An 11,900-nucleotide genomic window follows, 5' to 3' on the forward strand; every position below is an offset into this window, starting at 1 on the left:
CACTGAGTCCTCTCCAAAATGCTTGGTTGCCCTGGGATGGGTGTATTTGTGGGGCTTTGGGGGAAAATGTCCTGTTGATTTGATGCGGAATAACAGTGAATCCCATTGGTGCTCATTGGAGCACCAACTTGGTTTCTTTTTTTTCCCGCTATATGCTTAATGCCTAGCATATAATGGGTAAACGATAAATATGTGTTGAATAAATGAATAAATAAATAAATGCTATAATGAAAACAGAATGCAGCAGAATCTATCCAAACCACTCCCGGCCTGTTACGTGAGTATCCCACTCGAAGCATCTCCGTTCCTGGAAAGTTTCCTTTAAGCACAGTCCAAGGACCAAAGTTTATTTCTCAGAGGCCATTTATTGTAAGACTTGGAGATGTGTTTCTCTGGAAAAAGACGTTTATGCCAATGTACAATGAAATCTCAGAAAAGTGCTCCAAATCATAGAAAAATACAATGGCGATTTTCTAAAATACAAGCTGCAGAATTTCAAACACTTCTATGTGACTGCCCTTATAATAAAGCAAAACAGTGTCAAGATGATATAGTGGAAGGGAGGTGGGAATCAGAGCCTCATCCACCAGGGCCTCCTTCCCTCCTCAAAAGCCGTCACTAAGACAGATGAGTGACACGAAGACTGTCACTAAGATGCCCAGCCACCTACAGACATGGTTTATAATGCAAACACTAAATCTTCCCAAGAAAAGCCAGGACAAATGGAAATAAGTGAGAGTATATTTGTCTGTTGACATTAAAGCTTCAAAGCCTAGAGAAAGTATCATCACCAGCCTCTGGCACAAGGCACCCCTGCCAGCCATCCCCAGCAGCCTACTGCAGAGCCACAAGCATCTCTTCTGGATTGATCAGAGCCAGGCTCAGGACACTGAGGCACAGTTGCCGGCTTTAAAATATTTGTGATGCAAAACAATTTTGATCATGGGAGAGAAGGAAATCATGTAAGTGTGGTGATCCAAAATGCAGCAGGAAATAAGCAAAGGAAGAGAGTTTATATTGGACAAGTCTAGAAAAAAATGAAACAGAACAGGAGTGTATTTCCTGAATCTGGTGGAAAAGGGAGGCCATAAAGCCAAGTTAGATATGTGCAGGTAGGGACTATGATTCCCTGTATGCATGTCTGGGTCACCTACGAGTTGCTTCCTGCTTGCTGTAGCATCATTCTACTCCACACACTACCACTGGGAACCCTCCATGAGCTGGTGAAAGAGATGTAAGATGAGGAGACAGAGGATCTCCCAGCTTACCCTCATCTGCCTCAACAGCCCGAAGACAGCCATCAAGGGAGCAGTCACAATAATAACAGCAGCAATTGTGATTGTAGCAAATACCCCTCCTCCCTGGGCCACTGTAGGGGACAAAAACTCCCCATAAATTGTAAAGCAGGTTGTAGTCATCTGTTTATGCAAACACTCATTGCAGGCCTCCTCTGGGCCAGACTTTGCTCAGCAGTAACTGGACAGGCAGAGGCTAGGAGCGCTGGTACAGATCCTAGCAGGAAATGAAGACAATGCAGAGAGAGAGAGAAGTAAGTTGGGTGGCACAAAGAAATATGAAAAAAAAGAGAACAGGACAAGGGCTGGTGGGCTGGTGGGGTTCAATGTTGGATAGAGAGGTTGGGGAAGTTCCCTCTGAGAAGGAATATTTTTGTTTTTGTTTGTTTTGAGACAGTTTTGCTCTGTCACCCAGGCTTGAGTGCAGCGGCATGATCTCTGCTCATTGCAACCTCCCCCTCCCAGGTTCAAGTGACTCTCCTGCCTCAGCCTCCCATGTGGCTGGGACTACAGGTGCACGCCACCCTACCCAGCTAATTTCTGTATTTTTGGTAGAGACAGGGTTTTGCTGTGTTGGCCAGACTGGTCTGGAACTCCTGACCTCAGGTGATCTGCCTGCCTCAGCCTGCCAAAGTGTTGGAATTACAGGCAGGAGCCACTACACCCAGCCAGGAAGGAACATCTGAGCAGACCCCCACATGAAGGGCCAACCACGAGACCATCTAGAAGGACAACATTCCAGGCAGTGGGAAAAAGAAATGCAAAAGTTGGCAGCAGATGCTCAGGCAGGTGACCATGGGAAAGAATGAGGTCATGAGGGACGAAACTTCCCCAGCCAGAGCAAGACTTGGGACTGTACTCCTCCATATGAGTCAGAAAGCAGCAGGATCACGGCATTCACTCGGTAACATCTGAAAAGGGTCACTCTGGCAGATCTCAAAGGTAACATGATTGCTCCATGCCCAGAACCACTCATAGCAGCTCCTGACCTCTGTGAATCCAGTGGAAACAACTCAGACTGACCAGATAGTGGCTCTTCCTTGGCCTTTGACTCTTCCATCTGTTCATTTTTTATCAACAGATTAACTGCAGAGGAAAGAGAATGGGGAAGTTGCAGCGGTACCACCATCTCCCACCAGGTTATGCTCCTCCACATCCCTGGTGAATTTGCATGAGATAACAGCAGTAAGGAATAGTAAGGAATTCATTGCAACAGAACAGAAACCACAGGATGTCATAGCAAGAGCATCCCAAAGCAGGAAATTGTTAGGGTTAGAGGTAAAGTGTTGAAGCAAAAAGGCCGCGGGTAATAATTACGGTGCAGACACTGCTTAACCAAATATGCTTTTGCACATTCCTGCCGAGGAACGCCTGATGCAAAACTATTTGCATGCTCTCACTGCACATGTCATCTGCAAAACAGCCCAGCATAGTTCTGGTTTCTCTAGGTGAGGTGACTCTCCTTTCCATGATAGCAACAGCGTTGTTGCTTTGCTCCAGGCCTTGTTGTTGGTCATGGAGGAGCCAGACTCCAGGCTGTGATATGCTCGCCTCAAGGCTGGACTATCAGAGCATCAGAGTGTGTCTCGGAATGTCAGGAAGAGGAATCGGGTTGGCTGAGAAGGGTGGTGATTTCTGATAGGAGGTTCCTGGCCAGGTGCAGTGGCTCAAGCCTGTAATCCCAGCACTTTGGGAGACGGAGGCGGGTGGATCACCTGAGGTCAGGAGTTCAAACCCAGCCTGGCCAACATGATGAAACCCCGCCTCTACCAAAAATACAAAAAGTAGCCAGGTATGGTGACGTGCGCCTGTAATCCCAGCTACTTGGGAGTCTGAGGCAGGAGAATCACTTGAACCTGAGAGGCGGAGGTTGCAATAAGCCGAGATCATGCCATTGCACTCCAGCCTGGGCAACAAAAGTGGAACTCCATCTCAAAAAAAAAAAAAAAAGTTCCCATTCACCCTTCTACCTTAGACGAGTGTTGTCGGGTTCTTATTCCTTCCAAACTTAAAAAATTATGGGGAATGTTAGAGTCCGAAAAAAACAGGAGTTAGAGGCTAGGGGTTACTAATCACAGGGCCTGGGGTTCCCTCTGACAGCAAGGGGAGGTGATTCAGCTGTGCCTTTTCATTGTCTCACTGTGTGGGTTGAATTGTACATCCCCTCAACCCCCCAAAAAAAGTTCTATGGAAATCCCCTATTGACTCAAAATGTGACTTTTTTGGAAAGAGGACCTTTACATGGGGTAACAAAGTTAAAATTAGGTCATATACATGGGCCCTAATCCATCAGGGCTGGTATCCTTATAAAAAAGGGAAATTTGGACACTTGACAGACACACACAGATGGAAGATGATGTAAAGACAAAGGGAGGAAGCTGTTCACAAGCCAAGAAACGCTTGGGTCTCCTCACAGCTAGGTAGGCAGCCTGGGGCAGGTTCACCCACACAGCCCTCAGAAGGAACAAACCCAGCTGAACTGGGAGATGATCAATTTCTGCTTAAGCCCCCCAGTTTATGATACTGCTGTTTAAGCCTCCCAGGAAGTGAACGCACTCACCAATAATAGCTTATACTGAAGGGCCGTCTTTAGCAAATATTAGTGAACCCCGGTGTCCTGCAGGGGACGTTCGCAAAGTTGAAGATGCGGACAATTTCACATGGTTTTTGCAAGGTGCTGGGTTCCTAGCACACATTCTGCAACAAGTTCTTTGAACATGGCCTCCTCCCGGATTTTCCATGCTTGCTTTGCATAAAGCAATAGACTGAGACTTGGACTATCTCATTTCACCCTCAGGAACAAAATGAGTGTGGATGTTTACACCGTTTTATAGGTGAGAATACAAAGGCATTAGTTGTTATACAGTGTTCATGGAAGGTGGCTGAAAAATCTGGTGCAAAGAGGGTGTGCCAGGGACCCCCCACGAGGAGGGCTCTGCTAACAGACAGCGGAGGGCCAGGGAGCCTTAAGTTCTCCTGAGCCAAAGAAACCCATCCTTCAGGGGAAAGAGACAGACAGGTCAGAGTTCCAAGCCTGGTTCTGCCTCCTGCAGCCATCAGGCCTTGGGCATCTCCATTCCAGGGTTTCTCTGTGGGAGGAGTATCGGCAGGGGTGTCCACATATGGCAGGGCATTCGACCCCCCTAGCGTCCACCCACTCACTGCCAGCAGGGCCCCGTACTTCCCCCCAGGCTTTAGGGACCTCCACAATCACCCCACGTATTCCAAATACCTCTTAGGGGGTGGTGCCCTATCCAGGTGGGAACCCCTGAATCATTCTGAGTCTCATTAACTTCACTCCTAAAATGAGAAAGACATTATCCTTCCTCCCAGGTTATGAGGAACTTGAGATTTTTCTTTTTCTTTTTCTTTTTTTTTGAGATGGAGCCTCGCTCTGTCGCCCAGGCTGGAGTGCAGTGGCACGATCTCGGCTCACTGCAACGTCTGCCTCCTGGGCTCAAGCGATTCTCCTGCCTCAGTCTCTCGAGTAGCTGGGATTACAGACATGCGCCACTGCGCCCAGCTAATTTTTGTATTGTTAGTAGAGATCGTGTTTCACCATGTTGCCCAGGCTGGTCTTGAACTCCTGACCTCAGGTGATTCACTAGCCTCGGCCTCCCAAAGTGCTGGGGTTACAGGCATGAGCCACCACGCCTAGGTGGGACTTGAGATTTTAGGTGTATAGAAGGCAGTATTTTCCAACCTCAGTGCCATTGACATTTTGGCCTGGATGGTTCTTTGTCATGAGGGTCTGTCCTGTGCATTGTATGACATTTAGCAGCACCCCAGCCTCTTCCCATGAGATGTCAGGAGCAGCCCTCTCCCAAGTCATGACAAGCAAAACTGTCTCCAGACATGGCCATGTGTGCCCAGTTGAGAGCTGCTGATAATAGAAGAATACTCAGAAGAGTGTGAGGTTCGTAGTAGAGACTGAAGGAATTACAGCTCTTATTTATGAAAACATCCAACTTCCTTCCTTTTCTCCTCAGCAACATCCACCAATCCAATTCAGATAAATGAGACTGCACCACTGACTCCGTGCACTCTCCCATTAGGTGGAGCAGCTCACAGGCTCTGTCATGGATTCCAAGGACTGAACGTATTTATGGCCATTGTCCTCCTCTTGCCAATTTCAAGGGTCCTTGGCAGAAGCCCTGGCCTTACCTGTGACCTCTCCCTCTCCCTCAACTCTCTGATCCACCTGCCACCAATCCAATTGTTCATTCCTCCATATACTCTTTTCTCTCCATCCCCACTGCCAATTCCAAGGCAAAGCACCCAGAGATCCCAGCAATTCCTAGAGAAAGCTCTGGACCCTAGTCTTCTGTCTCCCTCCTTCAATCCTTCCATCTTTCCTGTTGGGGCTTCACTCCCCGGACACCACTCTCATCATCCATATACCAAGGTCAAGAACTCTCCTGCCCTTCAAGTTCTTGATCCCCATCCCTTCCCTTGTGGACAGGCTGACTTTCTGCTTTCCACAGTATGTGCCTCCTCTCATTCCTCCTCTCTCACTGCATGCTCAGCGCCTTCAGACAGGCAGAGTGTTGCTCCAGCCTCCTCCCATTCCTCCAATCCCAGTGCAACCTCAGCGTCCCTCCCCTAAAGCCTTGTTTAACTCTCCAAACCCCACTGATTTCTCCCTTTGCTAAAATTCTATTGCAATTATGGTCATTCACACACAGCAGAACACTTATTGTTTAAATGCAGTATTGCCTTTCCACCCCCTGGTATCCTTACATGAATGATGGTTTTATTTCCAGAGTTCTAAATTCAACCTTCCCTACCCCACCTCCCGCTAGATACCTGGCTTACTTCCTCCTTCTGTTTTTTTGTTTAAATATCACCTTCTTAGCCAATCTTCTTTGACCACCCTATTTAAAACTGTAGCCCCTCCACCACCCCCAAGTTCCTCCACCCCCTCACCTGCTAGGAACATGTCGCCTAAGCAAGTCCCTGCTTTCATGGAGCTTACAGGAGCTGACAGAGTTGCCTGGGCAGAAAATATATTCACTTAACCACTTATTTCATTCACAGACAGTTCAATATTGAATCTGTTCTCAGTATTTTATTATGACTCCTTATCAATGTCCTTGATCTTGACTTTAATCTCTAAGGACAAGAACCTTCTCCATTTTGTTTTTCTAAAATGAACTTTGAAGTTGAGCATAATTTTAGATTTATAGAAAAGTTGTGAATTTGGTGCAGAGAATTCCCATGTATCTGACACCTAGTTCCCCTGTTGTCAATATCTTACATGAATATGGTATATTTGTCACAATTAATGAAACCAACATTGATACATTATTATTAAATAAAGTCCATACATTATTCAGAGTCCCTTAGTTTTTTTTCTTAATGTCCTTTTTCTATTGCAGGATTCCATCCAGGATACCACGCTACACTTACCTGTCATGTCTGCTTAGGCTCTTATTGGCTGCGACAGTTTTCACACTTGTTTTTCATGACCTTCCTTGACAGTTTTGAGGAGTACTGGTCAAATCTTTTGTAGAATGTCCCTCAACTTGGATGTGTCTGATGTCTTTCTCATTAGACAGGGGTAATGAGTTTTGGGAAAGAAGATCTGAGAGGTATAGTGCCACTCTTATCATCTTGTATCAACGGTGCAGACAAAACAGAACATCACTGCTGATACTGACCTTGAACACCTGGCTGAAGCGTTATTTCTTACTTTCTCCACTGAACATTACTTGGTTCCCAGCCTTTCCATACTGTACTCTCTGAAAGGATGTTACTAGATCCTACTTCCTTGTGGGCAGAGTATCTACCTAAATTATTTTGAATTCTTCTGCATGGGAGATTTGTCTACTAGCTCCCACTTATTTATTGATTCAATTGTTTCTTTATATCAGTATGGACTCATGGGTATTTGTTTTATACTTTGTGTTATAATCTAGTTAACTTTATTTTCTTGTTCAAATTGTTCCAGGTTTGGCCATTGGGAGTTCTTTCCATTGGTGCCAGTGTTCCTTTGACCTATCCCCATCATTGTGTGTGTTAGTTTTTGAAATTTTGTTTGTTTGTATTTTGAACACTTCCTCACTTTCTGGCTCTACCGATGCTCCAGGCTCATCTTGGATATGTCCTGCCCCACCTCTAGAATCAGCTATTTCTTCAAGGAGCTCTAGTTCTTCTTACTGCAGAATAGTACTAGAAAACAAGATCTGGGATCTCAGTGTGCTCACCGTGACTAGGTTGTGGTTAATTCTAAGCCTTTCCTAGCTGACAAAGCAAGGAAATGTATGTGCATAGACTAGTCCATGTCTCTCCACACACGTGTTTACAAATGTTTCTATATGTAATCATCTGTATCTCTATTAAGTTAAACATAAACTTACACTGATATTTTTCCAACTCTAGTCCATTACCACATAGATCATCCTAGATTCCTCCCATTGCTGGGCTTTAAAGTCCTACTCCCACAGTGAAAAACAAGCTTCCCGCTGGTCACCATCCATGTGCAGGACTGTTCAACTGCAGTCTACACATACAGCAGTATCAGAATTGTTGACCCATACCCCGTGGGAAACAACTTTATCAGCTACAGTAAAGTGCTTACAGGCAGTTCCTTTGCCTTTAGTCTTACCCCCGCATTTCAAAGTTACTTAGATCAGCACCTTTTCCCGCCAACCCCTTCAGTTAGCTTGTTTCATACAATTATAATACATCTAGATTATTTTGTCACATTCTCCATTCCACTCTATGATTTCCCAACCTCCTCAACAATTTGTTAAATTGCATACATTAGGATTCGTAATGTGCCGTAAAGTTCTGTGGGTTTTGACAAATGCGTAGTGTTCTGTCTATACCATCACAGAATCAAACAGAATAGTTCCATTGCCTTAAAACATCTCCTGCCCAACACCTATTCAACTCCTTCCCTCCAGAACATCTGGAAAACGCTGATTTTTTTGCTGTGTATATTTTTGCCTTTTCCATATATATAGAATCACACGGCATGTACCCTTTCAGACCAGTTCCTTTCACTTAGTGATACGTGTTTAAGATTCATCCATGTTTTTGCAGCCTTGATAGCTCATGCCTTTGTGTCACTGAATAGTATTCCAACATATGTATGCATCAAAGTGTCTTGACCCATTTAGCTATTGAAACACATCGTTGTTGCTTCTAGTTTTGGATAATTACAAATAAAGCTGCTATAAACACTCGTATGTAGAATTTTCTGTGGACTACAGTGTTCAATGAGTGAGATACATATCTGGGAGCATGGTTTCTGGATTGCACAGAAAACTGATTAGCTTTGAAAGACTATTTGCTTTTAGAAATTTTCAGTACTGAGACACATGCAGGTAAATATTTAATAAATAGGTTTTTTAAAAAGTTTATTAAGGACCTAATAGTCAGCTGCTTAGAAGCTCAGTTCCTGGGAGAGAAGCTTTTAGCTCTGAGTCAAGGAAGGGAACTTCCTGGCATATGTCATCTCACTGCCAGAAACAGAGTCAGGTTGCCCCAGCATTGAACTGTGGATCAGATGGCATGTCTTCTTCTGCACCTACTTGCCTTGCAGTTCAGCTATGCCTTGTGGTTTCTCAGGTAATACATGTTAGAGGAATAATAATGACTATTGCCACTAAGTTGTCACTTGATGTTGAATATGTGGCCCAAGTGAAAACTATATTTTCTTCATTTGATCTATTTTCTTGTATTTCTACTTTTAGCCATTTTCCCAAATCCAAACAATCTGGCTGCCACACTCAGAGTGGAGAGAAGTCGACTTTTCCAGGAAAAAGAAAAAAAGATTTTTAGAGAGCCTAAGCTCATGCAGAGAATGTCAGACCTCTCCAGAAGGATATGGCCCTGCTCCTGTCCATGGGAGAACAAAGGACCCAATACGTAATGGACCAAAAAAGATGCAGGTTGTGTCTATATTCTCTTGCTGACCTCTCCCGACTGAGCCCAGAACCATGGGCTTGAGACTTGAACATCGATTAGAGTCACCTAAAGGGCTTGTTAAAACCTGGACTCTTGGGACCCATCCCTGAGATGTCTTATTCACCCAAGAATTTGCATTTACAACAAGTTCCCCAGTGATGCAAATCCTGCTGGTCCTGTCCCATTCTTGGAGATCCACCTGCCTAGAGAACTAACTATCCTTCATGCATCCAAACCCATTGCCATCTCTAGATCTCCCCTCTACTCCTTATATAAGAGATGAAGCTTAATGGAAGAGCTTAGAAAAGTGGATCTGAGATTTGGGGAAGAAGGGCCAAGGGGTCTAGGCACTGATTCTGGAAACGCAAGTTGTTCGCCACTCTGGAGATGCTCACTAGTGTGGAAATGCAGGCTTTTGGAGATGGAATGGGCTGTAGTGGTCAAACTCCCTTTACCATAAAAAAAAGAACATAAACCCAGAGGGTGGAGGCCACTCTCTCAAGGCCACACAGCAAGCCTGGGCAGAGCCACAGTGACCTAGACCTTTTGACTCTTCCCATAATAGTAAAGCTATCCTTCCTTGTTCAAGGCAGCACAAGTACCTTCTGACTCAGAGGTGAGGAGGGCAGGATCAAGCCCATTCCTGGAATGACAATATTTGAATTGTCATCTCAAGGGGAAATGAACAAAGAATAGCAGCTCCCTCAATCCACTCCCTGCTAAACACACACACACACACACACACACACACACACACACACACACGGGTTCACAAAGGCCAGCTCTCCAAAGAGTCAGGGAGTAGGAAATGGGCAAGTGGAGAAGATGAAAGCTCATTGTTTTTGCAGCAACACTAGTCAGAGTAATAATTCAATTTTGACCACACAGAATAAACAGTTCCAAGCATCTAGAAGATGAGACTGCTGAAATTCTCAGCTGAAAACCCAAGGGGACAGGAAAACCAGAGCTGTACTGCTGTACTTTCAGTTCCTCCCCCAAAATAAAAGGACTCCAGCCAGCCACATCTCGCCCTTAGAACCCTGGAAACAGGTGAGCGATTCATGACATTTGTTTGAGATGAATCAATTCCCAGCACCATGTAGGGAGCCCGGGTCTTGGAGTAACCCAAAAGGAGAGGTGCAAGACAAGCAAAGGAAGGGGGATGGGCGAGAAGAGGCTTTGTCTGTTTTTCCTGAGATTTTAAATATTATTAGATAATTTCTTTCGAATTTCTAATAAGCAGGTTGAAGTTTAAATTACAAGATCTCTAACAGAGTCAGGATCCAAATAGCACAGGAGCCGGCAGACAACAATTTCTGGGGCCGGATGGGTTTCAGGTTTGCTCTTTGCAAAGACAAAGCTCCTATTGAGTGGTGGAGAGGAGAGCTGGGGAAAGGAGAGAGGGCTGTGGAGGGTTTTCATTACCTCGATCATCATCCCCACCGCGAGGGGAGGATGTAGACGGAAGAAAGAAAAGCTGGACCTGGCCAATGCGCTGCTGAAAATGACAGCTTGGAATGAATCACACACCTGATATCTGTGGCTCCTCCAGAGCAGAGTGTGGACATGAGACGAAGAGGAGGAAAGAAGGAAGGAAGCCGAAGCCCTAGCCCTGCACGCTCACACATCCAGCAAAAATAAAAAAGCAAAAACATCACAGCAGAGGACGGGTTCTTGGTAGGTGGTCTAGGGCTAGAAAGGTGATCTAACAGTTTTACGTTTTTTCTTGAGATGCCTTGTAAACATTAGATTAGGAATGTCAACACTCAAGGGAACTTTATAGTTGAAAACCAACAGCCACTTCCCAATAGAAGGTGAAGCAGAGATGGCAGAGATCAAGAGATACAACACCTCTCCCTCTATGTGCAGGTTAACAATGGAGATTGTGGGTCTCTGGGGCATTGCCACAAACCCAGTCTTGTTTCTTCCTCTTCCTCTCCTTCCCTCATTTCTTTTCTCTCTGTCATTATTAAAGTCAGAGTCAAGTGCCGTCTTTGAAAAAAGCAAGTCTCCATCTGAATGGAGTTGGGGCCAGGTTCACAGGCGTTCTTTCTTATTGGAAAGTCCTCCCTGGCAGGTGCTTCTCATCTGCTAACCCCTGTGTCTTCCCTTCTACTGTGCTGGCATTAGGAATTCGCATCTCCATTCAGGTATGGCCAAATAGTATCTGAGAGGTGAAACCAGTAGCTCTCAAACTGGGCTGCCAAAAAGTTGTTTTTGTTTTTGGATGCCCAGTCTCTACACTCCAGAGATTCTGATATAATTGGTCTATGTTTTTAAAGTTCACCCCAGGTGACCCTTACATGTCACCAGAATTGAGACCCCTTATGTTAAGAATTATCCAAGGAGTGGTTCTCAGACACCTGGAAGGCTCACGAAAGCTAGGTTGCTGGACACATCTGCAGAGTGGCTGATTCAGTGAGTCTAAAGGTGGATCAGAGAGTCTGCCTTTTCAGCAAGCTCCCAGGTGATACTCAGGTGGCTCCCAGGGACCACACTGTTAGAACCACTGACCCCAAAGCATATATGTTGTAATTGGTGAATAAGATGGAATGTGGGCCTTCCTGCCTCGAAGTCTGCACCCCAAGCATGTTTATATTTCCCTTTTAGTTTTATTTATTTATTTAGAGACGGAGTTTCACTCTTGTTGCCCAAGCTGGAGTGCACGGGCACCATCTCGGCTCACTGTAA

This window comes from Mandrillus leucophaeus, unplaced genomic scaffold (assembly GCF_000951045.1).
Source record: "Mandrillus leucophaeus isolate KB7577 unplaced genomic scaffold, Mleu.le_1.0 Scaffold1, whole genome shotgun sequence".
NCBI lineage: Eukaryota > Metazoa > Chordata > Mammalia > Primates > Cercopithecidae > Mandrillus > Mandrillus leucophaeus.